Genomic DNA, 22,591 nt, shown 5'->3' with positions numbered 1-22,591 from the left:
TTCATTATGTGCTCTTGTAAAAGCTCTCACTTTTTATAGCAGATGAATCCAATTACAGATCCAAGTTTGTTTATAGGGCTGAAAGCCAGATTCTTCAAAAACGCACAAGTTGCTGTGAATTTTACTCATAGAAATATTTAAATAAAGACACCAATAAACAAAATATTTAGGGGGTTATTTATTAAAGTCACGAGTTTTTGTGAGACTTTTTACAGTCAAAACCCGAACTTTCAGGTTAAAAAAAATTACAATTTTTGGGGTTAAAAAAAAAACTTTTTATTATACTCTGAAGTAGAAATAGCGCAAATTCAAAAATACACCAGCTAAAACCTGTCAACGTCATGTAGAAGTCAATGGCAGAGGTCCCTTGAACAATTTGTAGATGTTAATAGCCTTCATGATGTTCAGGGTTTTTTTGGTGGGTTTTGCTAGAAAACTTGATCAATTCGAGTGATTTGAGAATTTTTTTTTGCTGAAAACGCAACAGTATTTGGGTTTTTCATCTCAAATTCAATCATTCAAATTTTTTCCATTCAAGTTCTTTTCATAAATCAGAAAACATTCGAGTTGTGAGTTTATTCATGGTTTATCTGTCCTGGTAGACAATTTCCGTCAGTCTGCTGAAAGGAAGTAAAGAGTTTCCCCTTTGCTGTTGTGATTGTTTTTCCAATCATCTTAAACAAAAAGAGTAAATTAATCATACAAATGTATGACCACTTGAGTATCTGTCCATTTGGCCCATGGGTACAGTACAGGTCAGTCCATGCATGGCTACTTTAATAATAAATCCCAAGTCAAGTTAAGCATGTGCTTAAATTCTATACAAATACAAGCAAAATATTTAAGGTGCATTTAAAAGTCAGGATAAAAAGTTTAAATTTGTCCCAATTTACTTTCTGCCTACTAAATACAGATTAGGATATACAGTTAGTTGTAATACCGTCCTTCTTCCTCGTTAACTTCGTTATACTATTCTACAGTCAAACGCCAATTTTAAGTTTTCCAGGGGACTGAAAAAAATGTAAAATCCGTAAAACTGTAAAATGAGGGTATGCAAAATCAAGGTTTTCCTATAAAAATGGTTTAAACTACAAAAAAAGACTTAAAATGGAGGAAAACTGACACTTACAGAGGATAAAAAGGGGGTTTTAATGCTAATGGGACAAAATTGTTATGTAAATTACAGGACTTAAGAAAACCGACTTAAGAAAAACAAAATGCAGGAAAACATAAAATAAGGGGATGCAAACTAAAATAAGCGTATGTTTGACTGTGTATTGCTGACCAGAAAACAAAGTGAAATAGACTTAAGGTGGGGGAGTATAAAGAATTTAACCAAAAAAGAAACAGTTAGCAAACAATTCACATAGCAAAGACATTTAAGGGCAGATTTACTAAAGGGCGAAGTGACTAACGCTTGTGAAAATTCGCCAGTGTGACATAATTTCGTTACTTTGCCGATTTACTAACAGTCACTGGCGTAACTTCACTAGAGAAAGAGATAGACTCTAGCATACTTCGCTCCCTTACGCCTGGCGAAGTTGTGCTCTGGTAAATGGATGTAACTACTCAAATTTAATAAGATGCGGATTTTACTGAACGTTACCTCTTTCGCCAGACTTGCCTTCACCTGGACCAGGGAAGTGCAATAGAGTATATAGGACTTACTCAAAAAATAGGGAAACAAAATAGTCCCATAAAAAAAAAATTGTCTCAAAAAACATTGGCGACTTTTAATTTTTCAGGGTGATAGGCTGCAAAACATATGGCACATAAACTATACACTGGGCTCATGTGTAGGGCAATATAACAACTCTATTTTATTTTATTAAAGTTTCCCGGGCTTGTGTAGTGTAATGTATTGGCTGCAACATATACGTCCATTGAAATTTAACTTCCCCTCACATGCAAGTTAAGCAACACTAGCGCAACTTTGCTTCGCTTGCCGCAATAACGCTAGAGCTACTTTGCCAGCGTTCGGTGCCCTGGACGCAACTTCAGATTTTAGTGAATTAGTGTTGTCCTGGCGAATTTACGCCTGGCGATGTGTTGAGATGGAGGTTAGTAAATTTGGCCCATAGGGTCCATTTATTAACTAATGCTACCTTTTATAGAGTGATACTAGTGATGGGTGAATCTGACCCATTTTGCTTCACCAAAAATTCGCAAAACTGCGAAAATTAACCAAAATGCATTGAAGTCTATGGACGTATGATTTTTTTTCCTCCCATTGGAGTCTATGGGTGTCATTTTCACAGCAAAACTTGAAACGCCATTTTGTAGTAAAATTGTAAAGACATTCCACAATTTTTACGACTAAATCAAAGAAATGGATGGGACCTCAAATTTAATTCTGAGCAATAAATTGTGATGCTCAATTTATACATTTAAATAGGTCTTACACCAATTTAGTTTCTTACAGTGTACAGATATAGTCCTGTTGTGAATTCAGTTATTATCCACTGAAACATAATTTCATGTGATAGAGGGATGGATAAGTCAGCAGAGTTAGTTTTGAAGAACATAAGGACAGGAATTAGGAAAGAGCAATCAGAAGAGAAGATGTCTGGCTTTGGCAAAAACACAAGGGAAAATGGCGTGCTTTTTTGGAACACAATTTCCATCACATCTATGAAAACAAATCTATGAAAGAAAAGGAAACAAGCTAATGCCATTAAACAGAAAAGAGCCATTTGGCAGTCACTGTTTATTTAGTTATATTATGCTGATTATAGACATTTAGTGATGAAAAATAAACTGCACCAAACATAATAAAAAGAGGACGAGCCACTGGAGATAAGATGAGGCTGCGAAATGGATACTGATATCAAACAGAATGATCACATGAAAGGAATTAAGTGGGAATATATATTTCATGGAAATTGTTTTTGACAGAATGAAATACTGCAGATTGAATGGAAACAGGTGGAAGAGCGGCTGCAGAGAAATAGTGGCTAAACAAACAATAGGAACACCTGAGCTTGATCTCCGAGGTAAAACAAATACGCTTTTCCTTTCCTACCAGACACCTATTCTATTATTCCACACGGAGGGGATTTTGTTTTTCAATTACCCTGTAATGCACATTTTTTTTCTTTTGCAGAATGGAAGTTTCCATTTGTGAAGTCATTTCATTGCAAATCTAATCACGGTGTCTATTTTGATGGATGGATTCTAAAACATCAAAATGTTTATGCATTCAGAATGTTTTAAACCCCCTACTAAAAACTGATTTCGAAAATGCCATACAACATTTGAACAGTTATTTTTTTGTTTAAGAAATAAATATCTTTTTTTTAAATGAGAAGGATCTCCAGCCATTGTCTGGACGTTGAATATGGTGGGTAATTTAAATCATCGACAGGTGGTGTGCAAGTGGTTGTATAGCTATGGAATCCATTATCCAGAAACCCATTATTCAGAAAGCTATGAATTAAGGAAAGGCTGTCTCCCATAGACTCCATTTTATCCAAATAATTCAACAAGATTTATTTTTTCTCTGTAATAATAAAACTGTAGCTTGTACTTGATCCAAACTAAGATATAATTAATCCTTATTGGAAGCAAAACCAGCCTATTGGATTTATTTAATATTTTCATGATTTTCTAGTAGACTTAAGGTATAAAGATCCAAATTACAGAAAGAAGACAGTTATCTGGAAAACCCTGTGCTTCTTTCTTTTTTCTAATGATCTTTTGAATGGCATGCACCCTCTATTTCTATCTGGAAACCCCAGGTCCCAAGCATTCTGGATAACAGGTCCCATATCTGTACATTATTTAACCTAATGGTTAGGTTAGCGGCACTACTCCCTCAACAGCTAAACTGGGACATTTTGGGGAGTTTTTGTTTTTTAAAGTGACAGGAAAATGAAAATGTAACTTGCTTTCACCACAGGTTATAAAAAGCATTTGGATAACAATACAGAAAATCTTTTTTTCTAGGTTATTTTTTTAACATACTTATGGGGGAATGTAATAAATGTCTCAAAGAGCAAAACAATTTGCACAAATAAGAATAAAAGTTTGCATTTCGCAATGTAATACTCTTTCTAAAACTGTTATTGCATTGCAAATTTCAATTGTGCATTGCCCACTTTTTAGAAATGCTTGAAGGGGTCGTAATCTATTAGAGCAAACATCACAACTTTTTTATTAAAAAGTTTTGTTACATTCACTGCGCACTGGCGCAAACTATAAAATTCGCAAACCTTCTCCCCTTGTTGGAAGTGGTCACTAAACAGTTTCCGGGTCCGCAAAAGCTATATTACATTTGTGCAAAGGCACATTTGTTCACAAAAAGTCATAACTTTTTGAATTGTGAATTTTTTTTTCAGTTTTTTTTTCTATTGCTTCAGATCTAAGAGACTGTTCTTTCCCCTTCCATCATTCTTACTCCTTCTTGACCTACTTTTGCATGATCCTTGCACACAGAGTTGCACAGTGATTCATTTAATATGTTTACAATCTACTGTATTGTTACTAAATATTGTAATCAATCATTTTGTATATCTTTTGGAGAGATGTGTTAGACTTCTCCATGAATTTTTACTGTAACGCTCCTATAAAAATAATAACTAAAAAAACCTTTTATTTCCTTGAAAGTCACAGGGTGCTGGTTTCAAATGCAACGTTTCAGAAGACTCGGCTTGTGTGCTGCGTCTCCTGGGAATTTTTTTGACAGACATGACTTCAGTGAGGCTGTAGCTTTAAGCTTTAATAAATTGGAATCCCAGATGGGACCAGTGACCTTAAATTCACTGTCATGTTTATGTGTGAAGATTAAAAGATATTATAAGGGCCCTTCTGGTAAATGATGTGATACAAGTACCACATGGTATGATCCAAGGCAATTTAGCATTGATCAGAATTTGTAAAATTATGATAAATATGTAAATACATTGATATGTTCTCTTCTTCATATACTGTAGGCTAATCAGGGGCATCTGCTCTGGTTTTTAACAGTTCTCACTTGATCTCATTAAAGCATATGAAAATAAAAGCATTGTCTACAGCTCAGCCACAAACATAGTTCACGTTGTATGATGAGCGACAAGACCTTGAATACCAACTGTCTACATGACATTACATGTAGGTGAATTATGAATTTAAGGGCAATGGCACGTAGGCTGAGAATCAAATAAGGTGATTTTGAGAATATGTAACAACAACAAGATTGCGAATGGAAACAGATGGAACAAATGGAAACAGCCATTTTACATTGTATATGAAAGCTCTTTGTATGCTCCACTCTCCATTGTGCACTTAAGGACCTATGGCTATTCTCATGAGTACTTGTCCAACCACCATGCCAAATCAACTCTCCAATATGTATGGCCAAGCCCAATCCAACCTACTGCATCTCTGATCTTCAACCTCAGCATTAGGTATCTGCAGGGCCGCCATTAGAAATCACGGGGCCCCGTACAACAAAATTTTTGGGGCCCCCTGGGCCCCGCCCACACTGACGACCAAGCTCCGCCCCATATCCCGCCCACATCGCAGTTAAAAGACCACACAGACATCAGCGCTAAAAAAGTAACCCCCCCACACACAAGTTGTAAAAAGCTATTGATGGTCAGGGCCCCCTTATAAAAAAATTGGGGCCCAAAAAAAAAAAAATTAAAATTTTTTTTTTTTTTAAAAACATTGGTGGCAGGGGCCCCCTGTTAAAAAAAACTTGGGGCCCCAACAAAAAAAAATGTAAAAAAAACTAAAAAATAAACAAACATTGGTGGCAGGGGCCCCCTTCTAAGTTAAAAACAAATTGGGGCCCCAAAAAAAAATTTGAAAAAAAATTAATTTTTTTTTGAAAAAAAAAAAAACCATTGGCGGCAGGGGCCCCCTTACAAGTTAAAAACAAATTGGGGCCCCAAAAAAAATTTAAAAAAAAATAATTTTTTTTTGAAAAAAAAAAAAAACTGGTGGCAGGGGCCCCCTTACAAGTTAAAAAAATTTGGGGCCACCAAAAAGAAAATTAATTTTTTTTTTTAAAAAAAAACCCAAAAAAAAACAATGGTGGCAAGGGGCCCCTTACGAGTTAAAAAAAAAATTGGGGCCCCAAAAACAAAAGTTTTAAAAAAAAGATTGGTGGCAGGGGCCTATAGAATATTAAAATAATACATTGGTGGCCAGGGGATTAAAAAAAAAAAAAAACACAAACTGGTGTTCAGTAGAATTGAACTCATGGCTTCAGTACTTCAACTTCGCCTCCTTTCGTGACTTCGGGTCTTTTCACCGCTTCAGGACTTCGGCTTCGGCTGTTTTCGTGACTTCGGGTCTTTGCGCTGCTTCAGGACTTCGGCTTCGGCTGTTTTCGTGACTTCGGGTCTTTTCGGCGCTTCGTGACTTCGGCTTTTTCCGTGACTTCGGGTCTTTTCGTCGCATCGGCTTCGGCTTTTCGGCACTTCCGCATTCGGCACTGAAGAGGCAAGACGTACGGCTCGGGCGCTCGTAAGGGGGGCCCGGATCTTCAAAAAAATGCAGCGCTGCCGGGCCCCCCTTCATGCCCGGGCCCGGTACGCTTGTCCCCCCTGTCCCCCCCTGATGGCGGCCCTGGGTATCTGTCCAGACTACCACCACTAAATATCTGTCCTTCTGCCCAGGCTACCACCAGTTTCTCACTTTTGGATGAATTATATAGCACTCATTTTTACAATACTTATTTAAGATGTAACAGTAACCCACAGCAACAAATAATATTGTTTTTAAACAGGCGACCAGTGAGTACATGCTGATTGATTGATAAAATATTCACTTTTCTCACTAACCACAGTTTCAGACTCACATTAGGGGGCAGATTTATTAAGGGTCGAATTGGAAATTCTAATTTTCCAATTTGTTTTGGTCAAAACTCTCAAATTTCAATTGTGAACCATCCAAACTCGATTCGAGTTTTAATTTGAATTAGAATTTTGAGATTTATAGTACTCTGGCCCTTTATGAACTCAAATTTGACTATTAGCCACCTAAAACCTGCCGAGTTAATGTATAAGTCAATGGGAGACGTCCAGGGACCAATTTGGACATGTTAGTATCGAGTTTAATCAAATTCAATTTGAATTTGTTTCTAGTTTTCGAGTCAGTAAAATTCATGCAAGTTTTAGATATTGGATTTTTTTTATATAAACAACCCCCTAGTCGAATTTCGAGTATATTCAAATTTAATACATTTTTAAAAGACTCACATGAATTCAAAATTCGACCTTTAATAAATGTGCCTCCCCGTATTTATTTTAGTAATTTAGCCACTTCATGGAATGTTCTTTGATACAGAAATATTGTACATCATGTCACATAAAACATCATGAGCTTGTAATCAGCTTACCTTTCCTAATGCAAGTTAACTCGCCCCCTCAATCGCTCATCCAAATGTATTTCTAATGACTGTTTAAATTGTTCCTTTTTGAAATATGGGCCTGTAAAACAAATTATTGCCATTTTGTAAAGCCAGTAATTTCAGCTATATACAATAAAACAGTTAAAAGACAGAGCATAAAAATCAAAGAAAAATGGAAAAGAATATTACCAATTAAACCTGTGTAAAATACAGCAGGACTATCAGAATATGAGGAGTAATTAAGATATAGCAGAATGTGATCATATGAACAGTACTTGCTTTACATCTTGAATGAGAGAGTGAGTATTAGTAAGTAATCTTTATATCTGATAAATACACTCTCCTAACATATAGTTATGCAGAATATGTAGCACTTTATAATACTATCATACACTTGCTAATACATATACTAGTTATAGCCAGCAACCATATAATTTCATTTGCAGGCACTGGGATGACATAGCCATAAGATCCTCATTATGATATTTCAACCCAAATTCAATTCATCACATATACTGTAGATGGCTGCTGTTAAATAGTACAGTTCCCTGTGCAACTTTGGGGCACCAACTGGTCACCATAGCTGCACTACCTTGCATGTGCCAATTAGCTCACTAGTGAAACAAGGATTTGGCATCCTTGGGAAATAAATCTATATGTGGCTGTTGTACCTCTAGAACTGTACAGCAACATATGAAAAAGGCTTAAACTGCAGGGGTTGTTTATCTTTGAGTTAACTTTTAGGGGCAGATTAACTAAACTCGAGTGAATAGTTCGAATCCAAAAATATTCGAATTTCGAAGTAAAAATCGTTCGACCATTCGATAATCAAGGTACTGTCTCTTTAAAAAAGCCTTGACTCAATACTTCGCCAAATAAAAGCTACCGAATTGAATGTTAGCCTATGCTCCACTGGTGCTTTGCATTTCACTCTTGCTCCATCTATCCCTACAGCAAATATGCCCTAATAAAATTCTTACTATGCAACCTGTGCCTAGACTGCTAAGTGGTAGCCTTATATAAAGCTGGACTTTCCTAGGGTTTTGACCACCCAATAGCAATTAACTGCATAGACTACTGCAGTACAGTTAATTTCTACAGCCACCGACATTATACTGTATAAAATCAGCTTATGTAGAACCAAGGAAGATGATCAACAGGAACAACATTTTGAGTGAATAGACCCTCATCCTCAAAACTTCAAAAACAAATTGATCAGCAACTGACCTGGCTATGCTTTAAATCCTGATGGGTGAGCCTCAGACCATAAGGTAAACCCTATATGAAAAGGACATTTTAGGAGCAAAACTGGGTTCCTCACTCAAATGCTTTTCGATGAGAAAGTAAATGTATCTATAGCAAGGCTAATATCTTAACTGTAAACACAACCAAAAAAACCAAACATACCACAAAACTAAGGCATAAAGACAAAAATTATTGCAGATGCTTTACACAATGAGAAGAACATTTCTGTATCTTCTGTTTAGTCCACACCAGTACCAGCAGATGCAAAGGAATACCATATGAGCTGTACAGGATGTTCAGAAAACATTCTATTATAGGTCAACAAAGAATAATGGATCATTTTAACAGGTGGGCTATGGTGCATCTATTTGTTGTAAAGGTGACATATTTCACATTTCTTGCAAGGAACAATATATTAGAGCTTTTTTCATGTACAATCTAACTCCTTAAATTCTTTCATGTTTTTCTTATGTTGTTGAAGCCACACAGAAAATGTACAATCATACTTCTCTGCACAAATCTTCTGCTAGAAATAAACTCTGTAGCTCAAAACTTTGTAGCTAACATACCAGTTTAGAGTTCAAATTATGAGGGCAACAAAGGCTGAAATTTCAGACACATCTACATGGCCAGCATCTCTGTTCTACCTTGTTTTATGTCTCTCAAAGTAATATTATATTCCCTCTCATGTTGTATTTTGTGGAATATTAGTTTTTTAGGATTAAAAGACCAAACTTTACAGCAGATAAATGAGATGGTTATTAGGAAGGGCTTTTACAAAATTATAAAGCACAAGCCAACATTTCAAAGACAAGCTCTGACAAGTTTGATTACTGCTACAGGTCAGGGCTCTGGTGATTGCCCAGACTTGCATTCATTTACTATTAATTATTTGCTTATCCTATTTGTGAAAATATAGTATGGGTCACTTGTTCACTTGATAAACTAATTTAATTGTGTGCCTATGGAATAATATTATTATACTTTAAACATTCAGCATATTGCTGGTATGTATTTATACTATAAGGACATAATCTAAAATCAAGAGTTAATACATTATTATAAGTACATTTCTGTTCATGAGCATTAAATCATAAAACATCAACAAGGGAATTGTATTTTATACTGCATAGTGGGTACTATATAGTATAGTAGATAATGTACCCCTAGGGTTGCCACCTGAATTGACACCAAAAAATATAATACCGGCCTGGACAGTCGTGTGCAATGTTGGTAATGTGAGGGGTGGGTCTATGAATCAATAGGGGCAGATCTCAGGATGGATTTTGGTCATAGAAGAGATGAGATTCCTGCAATAGGAGCTAAATTTGGGTGGATCTTGGCCTATTGGTTCTGACAAGTGGCGGAACAAAGAGGAATTACAAATTTACCCGCAAATCTATTGCTGGTGAATTTGTAATACCGACCCCTAGTAGGTGTTTTACCAGCTAGGCTGGTAAAATACCGGTGGTTGGCAACCTTATTCACCCCCTGAATGTAATTTATAAGGAAAATAGAAATAAACAAGGAGATTCGGGACCATATAAAAGGTCAATAGGTCACAAAAATCCATGGTGACTTCTATGAGGAGCTGGCACTTTGTTGCAGCACAGGCGTTTTGCAAACTAGTCTGTTTTTGGAATGGCTGATCTTTGTTCCTAATGCAGCACTGAAGATTTTACCCCATTACCTTTTGTTAAGAAGTCTTGCCGCAGTGGAAGAATTGCACCAAAGCAAAATGTCCTTCAGTCAAATCATTAATATCATCAGAGGGGGCTTGTCAGTCTCTTGGTTTTGCAATGGTATTTTTTGCAACATAATTTATGTGCTTTTTAGATGCATAATATCATGGTTGTTATATCTATTCCCAAATACAGGGGCAAACTACTCTATAAGTGTATTTTTATTAAAATTATATTTATAAAATAAAAATACATATTTTAAAGGGCAGTGTATTAATGGTTGAAGTGACAATTCAAATTTTCGAATTCAATTTTTGGTCAAAACTCTCAAATTTGAATTGTGAATTATACAAACTCGATTCGAGTTTTTATTCGAATTTCAAGATTTATCATACTCTGGCCTATTAAGCACCTAAAACCTGCCAAATTACTGTATACGTCAATGGAAGAGGTCCAGGGATCAATTTGGTTATGTTTGTAGCCTTCCAGAATCAAGTTTTTTTCATTTCTGAGCTACCTAATCATTTTTTTCCAGACAGAGAAATAGATGTTATATCTACTTAAGTTTCTAACAGGTTTATCATCCCCTTGCATTCAGACCCTTGCATATACACATTTAACTATCAACATATTCTTTCATTATAAATTAAAAATGTTAATACTTTGGATAACAGTTATTCATTTTAGTCAAATATTTTACTTAGTTCTGTATGGTTTGTGGTAACTCTACATTTTCTCTTATTTTTCTAACCTTCAGAAAGTAGGACAGGCAAATTTTATGGGGCTGGGTTTTATCACCCATGAAAAAGTTATCACTGGTTTTATATCTCATGAGAAAACAGACTGGATTATCCTGCATGAGTTAACTTTATCATATGCTTTCATCACCCAATTTCCCAAAAGATAATATGAAAAATTGGGAGTAACCCTTTGACAGTCAGTATTATATACCATAACCATAACTTACTTATTTAAAAAAAAAATCCAATGTGAATTACATTTTTAACAATATTGCATTAAAAGAAACAGTGAGGTATGTTATCATTTTATCATTTTTAGTCCAATGATATATAACTTTACATAAGTATAATGCTGTCCAATATCTTGTTGGCCCATTTCCCATTAGGCTGGATTTTAGTAGAGCGATGATGTCATAAAAAGAAGCTCTTGAGATAATTGGAAACCAAGGAGGACCTGTATTAGTATATACAACATCTTTACTATACTTTATTAATGTAACTTTAATTAACCATCCATATATTATAGGTAACCATTCAAAATCAGATAAAGCTGGTGGAAATCTGACATTCTGTTATTAATCATCAAAATATTTACTAGTAATTTATTTTATCCTTTCTGATTTATTTGTGCAACATGTTGCCTGTAAATACACAGTGTGGCATATATTAAATAAACAGTGTCTGTCATTATTTTTATGTACATACTGTACGTTGAAGACCTGTATTTAGGAACCATATAGGTTTAACTAATTGCACACATGCACAGCAGCCATTCTTACAATTAGATTCTGATTAATTCAAACTTGTTAACACTAGGTTAGAATACCTGATCTATTTTGAAAGCACAGTTGTGATATCTGACCCTTGTACTTGCAGCCAACCTTTCCCTGATTACAAAAATTGTAAACATCCTGTTTCTAATATAATTAGGTATGTGCATGCATAATAACAGCAACTTACACAAATATGCCTTAAATGTGATAAAGGATTAAAAGATGGGTTGTTCTAGCTGAAATAGGTTCCGACGTGATGAGAATAAATGCAGGCATCACGTTGGATGTGCCGAATCTAATGTAAGTAATACACGACTGTCGGATGAAGACGCAATATGCAGCGTTCATATCCGACAATTGTGTCGTGTTGGATGCAATCAGCTTCTACGTACGACATTTTTACTACTTACATTCGATTTGCTCTAATTAATCAAGTTTTCGAGTGAAAGCCACCAAGAAAAAGGACATCATGAAGGCTATTAAAATCTTCAAATGGTTCAAGGGACCGCTGCCATTGAGTTTCATGACCTTGACAGGTTTTAGCTGGTGTATTTTTGTATTCAAGCTATTTTCAGCTTCAGGGAATAATAAAACTTGATAAACTCTAGTTTTGAATGAAAAATACCTAGAAAACTCACATTTTTCGGGTTAAATACAACTCAACATTTAATAAATATGCCTCTTAATGTCTTTTGTTGTAGACTGAAGGTCTTGGAAAATAATCAAATAAGCACAAAATTTACAAATAGAAGCAAATTTTATGAATGCGTCAATTCATCAGAATGTTTCAACCACTAACATTAGTTTATCTAATACAAATATTAATGGGCCTATTTAATTTTTTATTCATTATTTCATTTATGAGGTTTAGAAGTTGTTTCTACTTCCAATAAACTCACATATTAAACATACTCTGCTTATTTATGAAGAAATCAGAATATAAAAAGCCAGGTTGAATACAGTCATGAAATAAAACCTCAAATTCCTTCAATTTGTAAAAAAAATATAGCTTGCATTTTGCTAAGGACAACATTCATTGACTTCTATATGAACTCGCAAGCTTTTAGATGCTGAAGTTTTACATTTGAACTCTTCAAGGTTTTTTTTGTGCTTAATAAATACCAAACATTTGAGTTTATATATACAGTATATAATAACATTTTAAAAAAATTCAGCAAGAAAATTTGAATTTGTGGCAAAAATTTGAACTTTGTGTAGATGAAAAGTGCAGGCAAGTTGCTGAAATTAATTGTTCCAGCATGGAAAACAAACTGTTAAGCCTTCGCTCCTTCTGTTACTGAGCAGTAAGCGCACAGCACAATGTTGAGATATCGGCCCCTTAGGAATATTGTTTACCTTTCAGGTTCTCAACTGCTTTGGCTTCCAAATAGTTTCACTTACTTATCAGCACTATTGCCTATTTTTAATTCCTTTATATTTGTCCTCAAGAAGTGTCCTTTTGTAAGATTATAAAAAATAGCAATTATGTTAATATTTCGTTTACCAGATTCATTGTTGGTTGATGTTTGCTACTGTTAAAGGCTTCAGAATGACTCCTACTGATTAACTGAATTAACTGGAGGATTATGTGAACACTCTTTAATGACAATGACAACTATTTCACTGCTCTATTGTTTTTACAGTTGCAGGGAAAAGCAGCAACCTTCAGGATGTCACAGAGGACAATCTGATTGTAATCTGCATGAGCAGAAAGATTCTTGGAAGTGTCCTTTCCATGTTTGAGATGCTTGCTTTCACTTAATATATTGCAGATGAGTGGTATGTCATGGCACTGTCATCTTTAGATCATTTCAATGTTGAGACTGGTGGACCATCCCAAGACATGTACCTGCATTAGGATAATTAATGGGGTGGTTAAACATTACATTTAGTATGTTATAGAATGTCCAGTTCCTAGCAAATTTTCAATTCATCCTCATTTTTTTTAATAGTTTTTGAGTTGTTTCTTTTGCTTTATGGGGGAATGTAAAATTGGTATCTAACGCAAAAACTAATTTGCAATTCATTTGAACTATGAATAGATGTTCGCAAAGGGAAACATTTTGTTTCTGCGAACACTTTGCCCCTCACACTACAGTAGGATAGTGATTGCAAATGTTATAGTTTGCGATGTATGTAATAAAACCTCTTAATGAAAAAGTTTATAGTTCCCAATGCGCAATTAAGATTCATAATTCAATAAAAGCCTAATGAAGAATATTACACTCCGACATGTGAATTGTTATTCGTAAGTTTGTTCTCTTTGCAAATTTTATTACATTTCCCCATTAATTGCTTAAAACTATTGAACAATATTTTGCAATAAATAAAAAAATGTATCATTTTGGTAGAAATTTTAGTTATGCCTGTTTTCCTTTAAATATAAAAATTGTTCTTATATTTTTTCTTATAATGTGTATTTAGTAAAGATATGGGACCTGCTATCCAGAATGCTCGGGACCTGGGGTTTTAAGGAAAACAGATCTTTCCATAATTTGGATCTTCATACCTTAAGTCTACTAGAAAATCATGTCAACATTAAGGGGCACATTTACTAAGGTTTGAATTTCGAAGTGAAAAAATTTTCGAAATTCGACCATCGGATTGCAATAGTTCGATATTCGAAGTCGAAGTTTTATTGATTGAATATGGCCTATTTGATCAAAGTAAAATCGTTCAATCGAACAGTTAAATCCTTCGATTCGAACAATTCAAACGATCTAATCGATCGATCGAACGATTTTCAAAAAAAACTTCTAAACTTCTGACTTCTAAAAACGTAACCAAATGTTGGCTATGGGTTCTAGGTGGTCCACATAGGTTAACATAGCAATTTGGCAGGTTTAAGGTGAAGAAGTGTCGAAGTTTTTTAAAGAGACAGTACTTCGATTTTCGAATGGTCGAATATTCAAAGTATTTTCAATTCGAGTCGAAGTCGAATTTGGCCTATTTGATGGTCGAAATACCCAAAAATTACTTTGAAATTCGACATTTTTGAATTCGAATTCACTTCAATTCCCTTAGTTAAAAAAACCCAAAAGGCTTGTTTTGCTTCCAATAAAAATTAATTACAGCTTAGTTTGGATCAAGTACATGGCATTGTTTTATTATCAAAGAGAAAGAACATTTTTAAAAATTTGGATTATTTGGATAAAATGGAATCTATGGGACATGGATTTTCCGTAAATTCCGAGCATTCTAGATAATGGGTTTCCAGGTAACAGATCCCATACCATGTATGTAATGACACCACTAAGCACCATAAATAAAGAACTCTTCATGGTGTTTTTTATGGATTATGAGTATTATAGTGTTATGATACATTAGCACTATAAATACACTTAAAATCTATTTTGTTTGAAAAAAGGGAATGAACAATAAAAGTATAGGTAAATTATTTTCTCAATTTTCTAGCAGCGAAATAAAATTATCTGCAGCATTAGCAGTTGAAAAAAGGACTAAAGCTAACCTCCTGCTGCGGTCCGCCCCTGATGAATCCTATGGAACAAAATTAATTCCTGTAATCCTGATGTTTGAAACCTTGCCATAAGATAGAACATTATGTTTGTTGTGTATTATTTTAATTTACTGAATGCTTAAATTGTTTTTCCGCAGAGGGTAAGGATTTGTGCAGCTTTACATTCTGCTAATTCTTCCAAGTGAAGTCATTGAAATGTAAAAAGCTTTTGCTAAGATACTTACAGAAGGTCATATTTAGAAAAGATTAATATTGTTTTTCTATTGTGAGGTCATGATACAGTTAAGTAAAGTGCTGAATAGCACAGAGCTTTTTCCTAAATGATGTTCATTTGCAAGAATACAACTAACGTTTCAATTTATTAAGCTTTCAAACCCTTCTAAAGGAGAGCTTTAAACGTTGCCCAACGCTTTTTCTTTTTGAAGATGTTAATTGGAGCAATTTTGTTTAGGAGGGAGGCAACAGAACCAAATACAAGGAGGTAGTGTTTCCCTGGTTTAAGTCTAATGTGAGAGTGACTGGTACCCTAATGTACAAAGTTTTTTGGGAATCCCATATGACAGTCACAATTAGATTTGTCCACAGGCAGTTGTCATGAAGCGTGTTTAATCCATTTGGTTTACTATCTAAGAAGTAGATAGTCTGGGGATTAGGGAGTTTAGGGATGGGCGATGGGATGTTTCGCTGCAAAAATGACGCCCGTAGACATGTATGGCTTTGTGCGTCCACAAAAAAGAAGCGCATCAAAAAAAATTTAGTCCTGCGACAATTTTTTTGACGCCCATAGTCTTTAATGGGCGTCGGCGACATTTCGTCGGCTGTGACTTTTTGGCACTAGTAAGCAGTATGCTGTGATTATAGTTTCTTGCAAGATCTAGATGTTTTGAGAAACTATCTTATTTATGTCTGTAGGCAAGTGTTACATTGGCAAGTGCCCTCAATAACTGGAATGTCCAACCTTTCTTACCCGTGAGCAACATTTAAATATAAAAGGAGTCAAGGGGCAACGTAAGCATGAAACATGTTCCTGGGGGTGCCAAATAAGGATTGTGATTGACAATTTGGTAGCCCTTATGTGGACTGTCAACTTACAAGAGGCTCTGTTGAGCAGTGCACCTTGCCCCCAAGCCAAGAATTCAAAAATAAGCACTTGCTTTGAGGCTACTGGGAGCAACATCCAAGGGGTTGGTGAGTAACATGGTTCTGATGAGCCACTGGTTGGGGATCATTGCTCTATAAGAAAGGGGAAGTTGTAAACACTGAAAGGAGGTTGTTTTCCATGGGATTAGCCTTCCTTGGTGATAATAGAAAAAAATACAGTTTTCACAGACAAGTATGAGTATGATGCTAAGCCTTAAGATGGTTTGTCTTTGCCTGTGTGGAACTTTGTTAATTTATCCAAGTGAGTGCATAACAGTGGTAAAGGGTACAGTGAGAGATAATACTGCAAAACTCTAATTAGATTCTGTTAGCTTCAATGTGTAACATAATTAAGTGCTTGAGTAACATAATGAAGTACTTCTAAAGCATATGTACCCAAAAGATGATCGTTATCGTTGAGCTTTGACATTAAGCAGCTCATAACAGACAAGCACTGTTCAAAAATATATCCATTAGATTACCCTTTTTGGTTTTCCAAAGTGCCCCTACTCAGATTTTCTTTTTAAATACTTGGATTTGGATTTGTTTTTAATATAAGTATCTTACATTTACAATTCTATAGTCTTGCCGGATTTGCTGTTCCTCTGCAATAATATGATTTTGCCTTGTAATTGAAGTTATCTAACCAAAAATGATTCCATGCAGATGGTAACACAATTATGTTGGGTTGATTTATTAATAATATTGCTTGAAAAAGTTACTTACTTATGTAAGTTTTAATACAGACACTGTTTGCATCTCAACATCTTAAGTCTACTAAAAATCATTTAAACATTAATTAAACCCAATAGGATTGTTTAATTAATGTTTAGGCTCTGTTATATAATTACATGGAAAAAGGAAATCTTAAAAAAAGGTAATTATTTGATTAAAATGGAGTCTATGGGAGACGGCTTAACAGTAATTAGGAACTATCTGGATAATGGATTTCTAACGGATCCCATACCTGTATTTTAATATAATTGAAATCTTTTTAATGGGCACTGTAGTAAAATCTTGACAATTCCATTGGAGGTTTCTGCAGATTTTAATGGGTCCTCTTCATCAAACTACACCTTAGTAAGGTTTGATCAAGTATCTTTTACAGTTACCTCTAATTTAACCGGATATTGATAACATAGATAAGTGCACCCCAAGCTAATACGCCAATTGTTCGTTTCTGAGATGGGAGGCCTCTGTTCTTGAGACAAAAAAAAAACTGTTTTGTACTGCAGACAAAAATGTACTGCTTTTTATAATTTTTTTCTCCAGTGTTAGCCTCAGTTGAGATCCGTTCCAAACTATTTTTCCATTGCCCCACTTAGTAGCGAATTCTCAAGTTCTTTACCTTTAAAGTCTATTGGAGCCTTTTGCAATTCACCAGAAATTTCAGTGACAGAGGATGAGAATAAAGTTATATTTTTGACGCATTAAATTCAGCAAGAAAACCCGAGAAGAATGAATTTTTATAAATCTCCCATTAACTGTGCGCTAAGGATATTACCAAGAAGGTGTCTATTATGCTCCTCAGTGGGTTGCTCCAGTCATTCTAAAAATCTAAAACATCTATACAGGTATGGGATCCGTTATCTGGAAATCCATTATCCAGAAAGCTCAGAATTATGGAAAGGTTATCTCCCGTAAACTCCATTTTATCCAAATAATCCAAACTTTTAAAAATGATTTTTCTCTGTAATAATAAAACAGTATCTTTTACTTGATCCCAACTAAGATATAATTAATCCTTATTGGAAGCAACACCAGCCTATTGGGTTTATTTCATGTTTACATGATTTTCTAGTAGATCCAGGTTACAGAAAGATCTGTTATCCAGAAAACACCAGACCCCAAGCATTCTGGATAACAGGTCCCATATCTGTATCTGCTATGAATGCTATTTACATGTATTATCAATACAGGACATAGCTAGACTGGATGTTGACTCTCCTCTAAGAGCAAAGTGCATATAGTCCTATAAATATTTAAGCATACAATAGTTTCTATGCATTTATTAAAAGATGTAATCCATGCTGTGCTCCTGTATATCATAAAAAGGCAGCATTTTCTTAATTACTCTTTCCTATCCACTAATGTAGCTATAATTGCTTCCCTGCAGTGAAAACCGTGACGCATTGTCTCACAGTCTAGCACTGTTTACTTGGAAAGCCTTAATGATCTGTTAATTAGGTCGTAATTGTTTTGCCATATATTACAATAGTTTGCAACTGCTGAAGTGTGCCTGAATTATCTGTCTTTTTACTTTAAAGCTGAGGTAACATGATACTCATTTCAACAGTCTTCAGCATTATGTGGATTATACACATTATATCTATTATACTATATTCTATCTGAAACAATGCTATGGGGCAAATTCACTAAGATCCGAAGTTGCGCCGGTGACAGCTTCGCCACACTCCACTGCACTTCGCCAGGCGTAGTTTCGCCAGCGCTACCCAAATTCACTAAAATGTGAAGTTGCGCTCAGCGAGGCGAACGATAGCGAAGTTGCGCTAGCGTTAATTCATCAAGCAAAGCGAAGTTACGCTAGGGATGCCTAATTTGCATACGGCGCCAAGTTAAAGTACAATGGACGTATACGATCTTTTTCAGCCTATCACCCTTAAAAAAGAAAAAGACGCCAGCGTTTTTTGGGACTTAGAAAAAATTTAAACAATCCCTATCTACTCTATTGCACTTCACCTGGTCTGAGGTGGCGAAGGCAAGTCTGTCGCAAGAGGTAATGTTCAGTGAATTAGCGTAGTTACATCCCTTCGCCATAGCGCAACTTCGTCTGGCGTAAGGGTGCGAAGTAGTGCTAGAGTAGGTCCACTTCGCTAGTGAATTTACGCCAGCACCCGTTAGTAAATCGGCGAAGTAACGAAATGACGTCACACTGGCGAATTTGCCACTTCCCGCTTTAGTGAATGTGCCCCTATGTCTTTACACCTTCCATATGGAGCAGTGATCCCCAACCAGTAGCTTGCGAGCAACATGATGCTCACCAACCTCTTGGATGTTGCTCTCAGTGGCCTCAAAGCAGGTGCTTATTTTTGAATTCCAGGCTTGGAGGCAAGTTTTGGTTGTATAAAAATCAGATGCACTGCCAACCAGAACCTCCTGTAGGCTGCCAGTCCATATAGGAGGCTAGCAAATAGTCAATCACAGCCCTTATTTGGCACCCAAGAAGTTTTTGCAAGCTTGTGTTGCTCTCCACCTCTTTTATTTTTGAATGTGGCTCACGGGTAAAAAAGGTTGGGGATCCCTGAAATTGAGCATTAGGAAATGAGCTATAGGCTACTGGCCAGGCTCAATTTAAAGTAGAGCCCTGCTAGGCACACAGTATCTTACTATCCCAGCTGATAAACATAATACTGTTCTGTACTTTTTTTTTCAGAATAGCCAAGAAAAGTCATATGCACAATTTTAATTTTGGGGTCCCTACAGGCCACATACTTAGGTAAATCCATGTATACCAGGCATCAACCAGATGACTACTAAAATGGAAACAGCAAAAGAGCTTTGCTATAACCAGAAAGAGTTGTTGGGTGAGGCTCATTATAATAGTGGGCGTGACCTATAATTGTGGGTGGGGTTTATTTTTAGCTTGCCATGCTACACACGGCACACATCCCTCTAATTTTTCAAGCATTGGGCAACCCAATATCATTATTATAAATTTTTTTTTTTTGTTTTTCTTTATTTTTCCAATAGTTTTTATTGTATTTATATCAATAAATCACCAGATTAACATAGGGCAATGTTAACATTCAAGATCAAATTTTTTTTTTGCAGTAGAAATATTAACACTACTTCTAAATGAGTATTCCAGGAACAATTAATGAAAGCCTAAGAGAATTTCAATACCATTTTGGACCTGGAAGTCAAAGAAGATAAAATGGTATAGTAATGTATCCTCACGGATCCAGTGTTTATAATAGCTTACTTTGGTTAATTAAATACATGCTATTGGAGCAGGAGACAGAGGAGAAGAGAAAGCAAATGGTGTGTCTGTACCACCCAGTGATGGTTGAGGCAATTGGTGAGTAAAACTCACCTTGTGCATGAGTGCAGGTTTGAGCAGTACCTCACCAGTAGTGATGGGCGAATGTGGGCCATTTCGCTTTGCTGAATAATCCGCAAAACGGCAAAAATTTTTTCGAAACAGTGAAAGTTTGCGAAATGCATTGAAGTCAATAGGCATCAAAATAATTTTCATGAATTATGAAAAGATCCCTTATCCGAAAACCCCCAAGTTCTGAGCATTCTGGATAACAGATTCCCATTCCTGTACTAATAAAACAGACATCTGGCAGTGATTTGAGAATCGCTTCACGCAAAATAGTGGAAGTGCATTGAAGTCTACTGTAGACAATTTTATTTATGCGCGAGTTGCTGCAACAAATTTATTTGACACACAACTATTTTTTTCACCCTTTGGAGCCTATGGGAGTCATTTTCGCTGTGAAACTTGGTGGAAAAATTCGCTCTTCACTACAGGCCAGCTCTTAGGACACACTACTAGGATGGTCTGGATACTGGAGGCGTGTGGAGAGCAATTTTATTATGGAGTTTGTATAGTAAGAACTAGTGATGGGTGAATAAATTCAGCAGGCATGGATTCGCAGCTAATTTTTACGATACTGCATTGAAAATTCGCTGTCTAAAAATCCAGCATCAAAATTGGGGTGCGCATAAAAATTGACACCCATCAAAATTATTTGGACGCCCATTCACTTTAATGCATTTGGACAAATAGTCACTCATATAAAAATTGTGGCTCCCATAAAAATTGTTGGGCATCAACATTTTTGGACATTTGGGCATTCAAATCAGGCCAAGAAGGTATGGTTTGTAGTTCTCTATTGCACATAAAAAGTATTTAACCAATGAACAAAGCTAAAGCCTGGTCTGGACAAGAGAATAAATCTCTTAAAGTCATGCAGACAAAATAAAGCATATACAGTAGGTGCAGAACCCAGGAGTTGTATCTGGAAGAAAGTGTTCTCTTGTATCTAAAATATGCTTTATTTTTTCCACTACTATAAACTTGTCTTTTCTATTGTTATGTCTAACTTCCCACATATTGAACATTAGTATGCTTTCTAAAGTCACTCTCCCAGATTTTTGTGATTTTGAGGTTTTCCACCAGGGTTTTACTATATTTTATATGTGTGTGCGCAGGGCCGCCATCAGGGGGTCACAGGGGTTACTCTTGTACCGGGCAGGGCCCGGCTGTGCTGCACTTTTCAAAATAGACGTTCCCCCTCCCCCCTTGACAGCACTAAAGCCGCGCCTCACCTGCCGAAATCCCGAACCACCGAAGTCCTGAAGAGCCGAAGTCCTGAAGCGGCGAAAAGACCGAAGCCACTAAAGGAGCCGAAGTTGAAGTCCCGAAGCCATGAGTTCAGTTGTACAGAACACCAATGAGTTTTTTTTTTTTTAATTTTATTAAACCGCTAGCCACCAATGTATTATTATAATACTCTATAGGCCCCTGCCACCAATGTTTTTAAAAAAAATATTCTCTGGGGCCCCAATGTTTCTTTTTAACTTGTAAGGGGGGCTTTTATGGGGGGCCCTGGTTACCAATTGTTTTTTTTTACCTTGTAGGTGGGCCCTGACCACTAATGTTTTTTTTTTTAACTTTTATGCGGGGCCCTGGGGTCACCGTTTTTTTTTAACTTATAAGGGGGCCCTCACCATCAATGAATTTTTTATAACTTGTGTGGGGGGGTTTACCATTTTTAGCGCTGATGTCTGTGTGGCCTTTTAACTGTGGTGTAGGGTGGGCAGGGACTGGGGTGGGGTGGGGTGGGCAGGGCCCAGGGGACCCAGAAAATTTTGTTGTATGGGGCCCCGTGATTTCTAATGGAGGCCCAGTATCTGCATACAGAAATATAAAAATACATATACTCACTCATATCACACACAGAAAGGCAAAAATACAGTAATCACCTAATTCTGTAAACCAAGGATTCAAGAAGAGGAAACCACAGGAAGAAAAACATAATAATCCCCACTATTCATGAAAAATGGGAATGCTTTAACATCTTTTGAAATGATGATTTAATACAAAAAAAAAGAAAAAATTTGAGATCTCTGTAAGAGAGAAACCTAGTAGTATTATAATAGTATTTATTCCAAATCCAGTGAAATGCTTTTACACTGCAGAGAGGCACGCACAGCAATCTGAA

General features: G+C 35.9%; 1 protein-coding gene across 1 annotated transcript in view; it reads right to left on the bottom strand.

Moving 5' to 3' along the window:
- Positions 1–22,591, bottom strand: part of ralyl.L (RALY RNA binding protein like L homeolog) — a 387,429-nt gene that overhangs the window by 268,802 nt on the left and 96,036 nt on the right. The window contains exon 2 of the mRNA XM_041566531.1: positions 7,328–7,418. The gene's annotated coding sequence lies outside the window, so the exon portion shown is untranslated. The remainder of the gene's footprint in view (positions 1–7,327; positions 7,419–22,591) is intronic.

The sequence above is a fragment of the Xenopus laevis genome, chromosome 6L (genome assembly GCF_017654675.1).
Source record: "Xenopus laevis strain J_2021 chromosome 6L, Xenopus_laevis_v10.1, whole genome shotgun sequence".
Taxonomy (NCBI): domain Eukaryota; kingdom Metazoa; phylum Chordata; class Amphibia; order Anura; family Pipidae; genus Xenopus; species Xenopus laevis.
The sequence above is the reverse complement of the archived record's forward strand: the minus strand, read 5'-3'. Positions and strand labels throughout refer to the sequence as shown.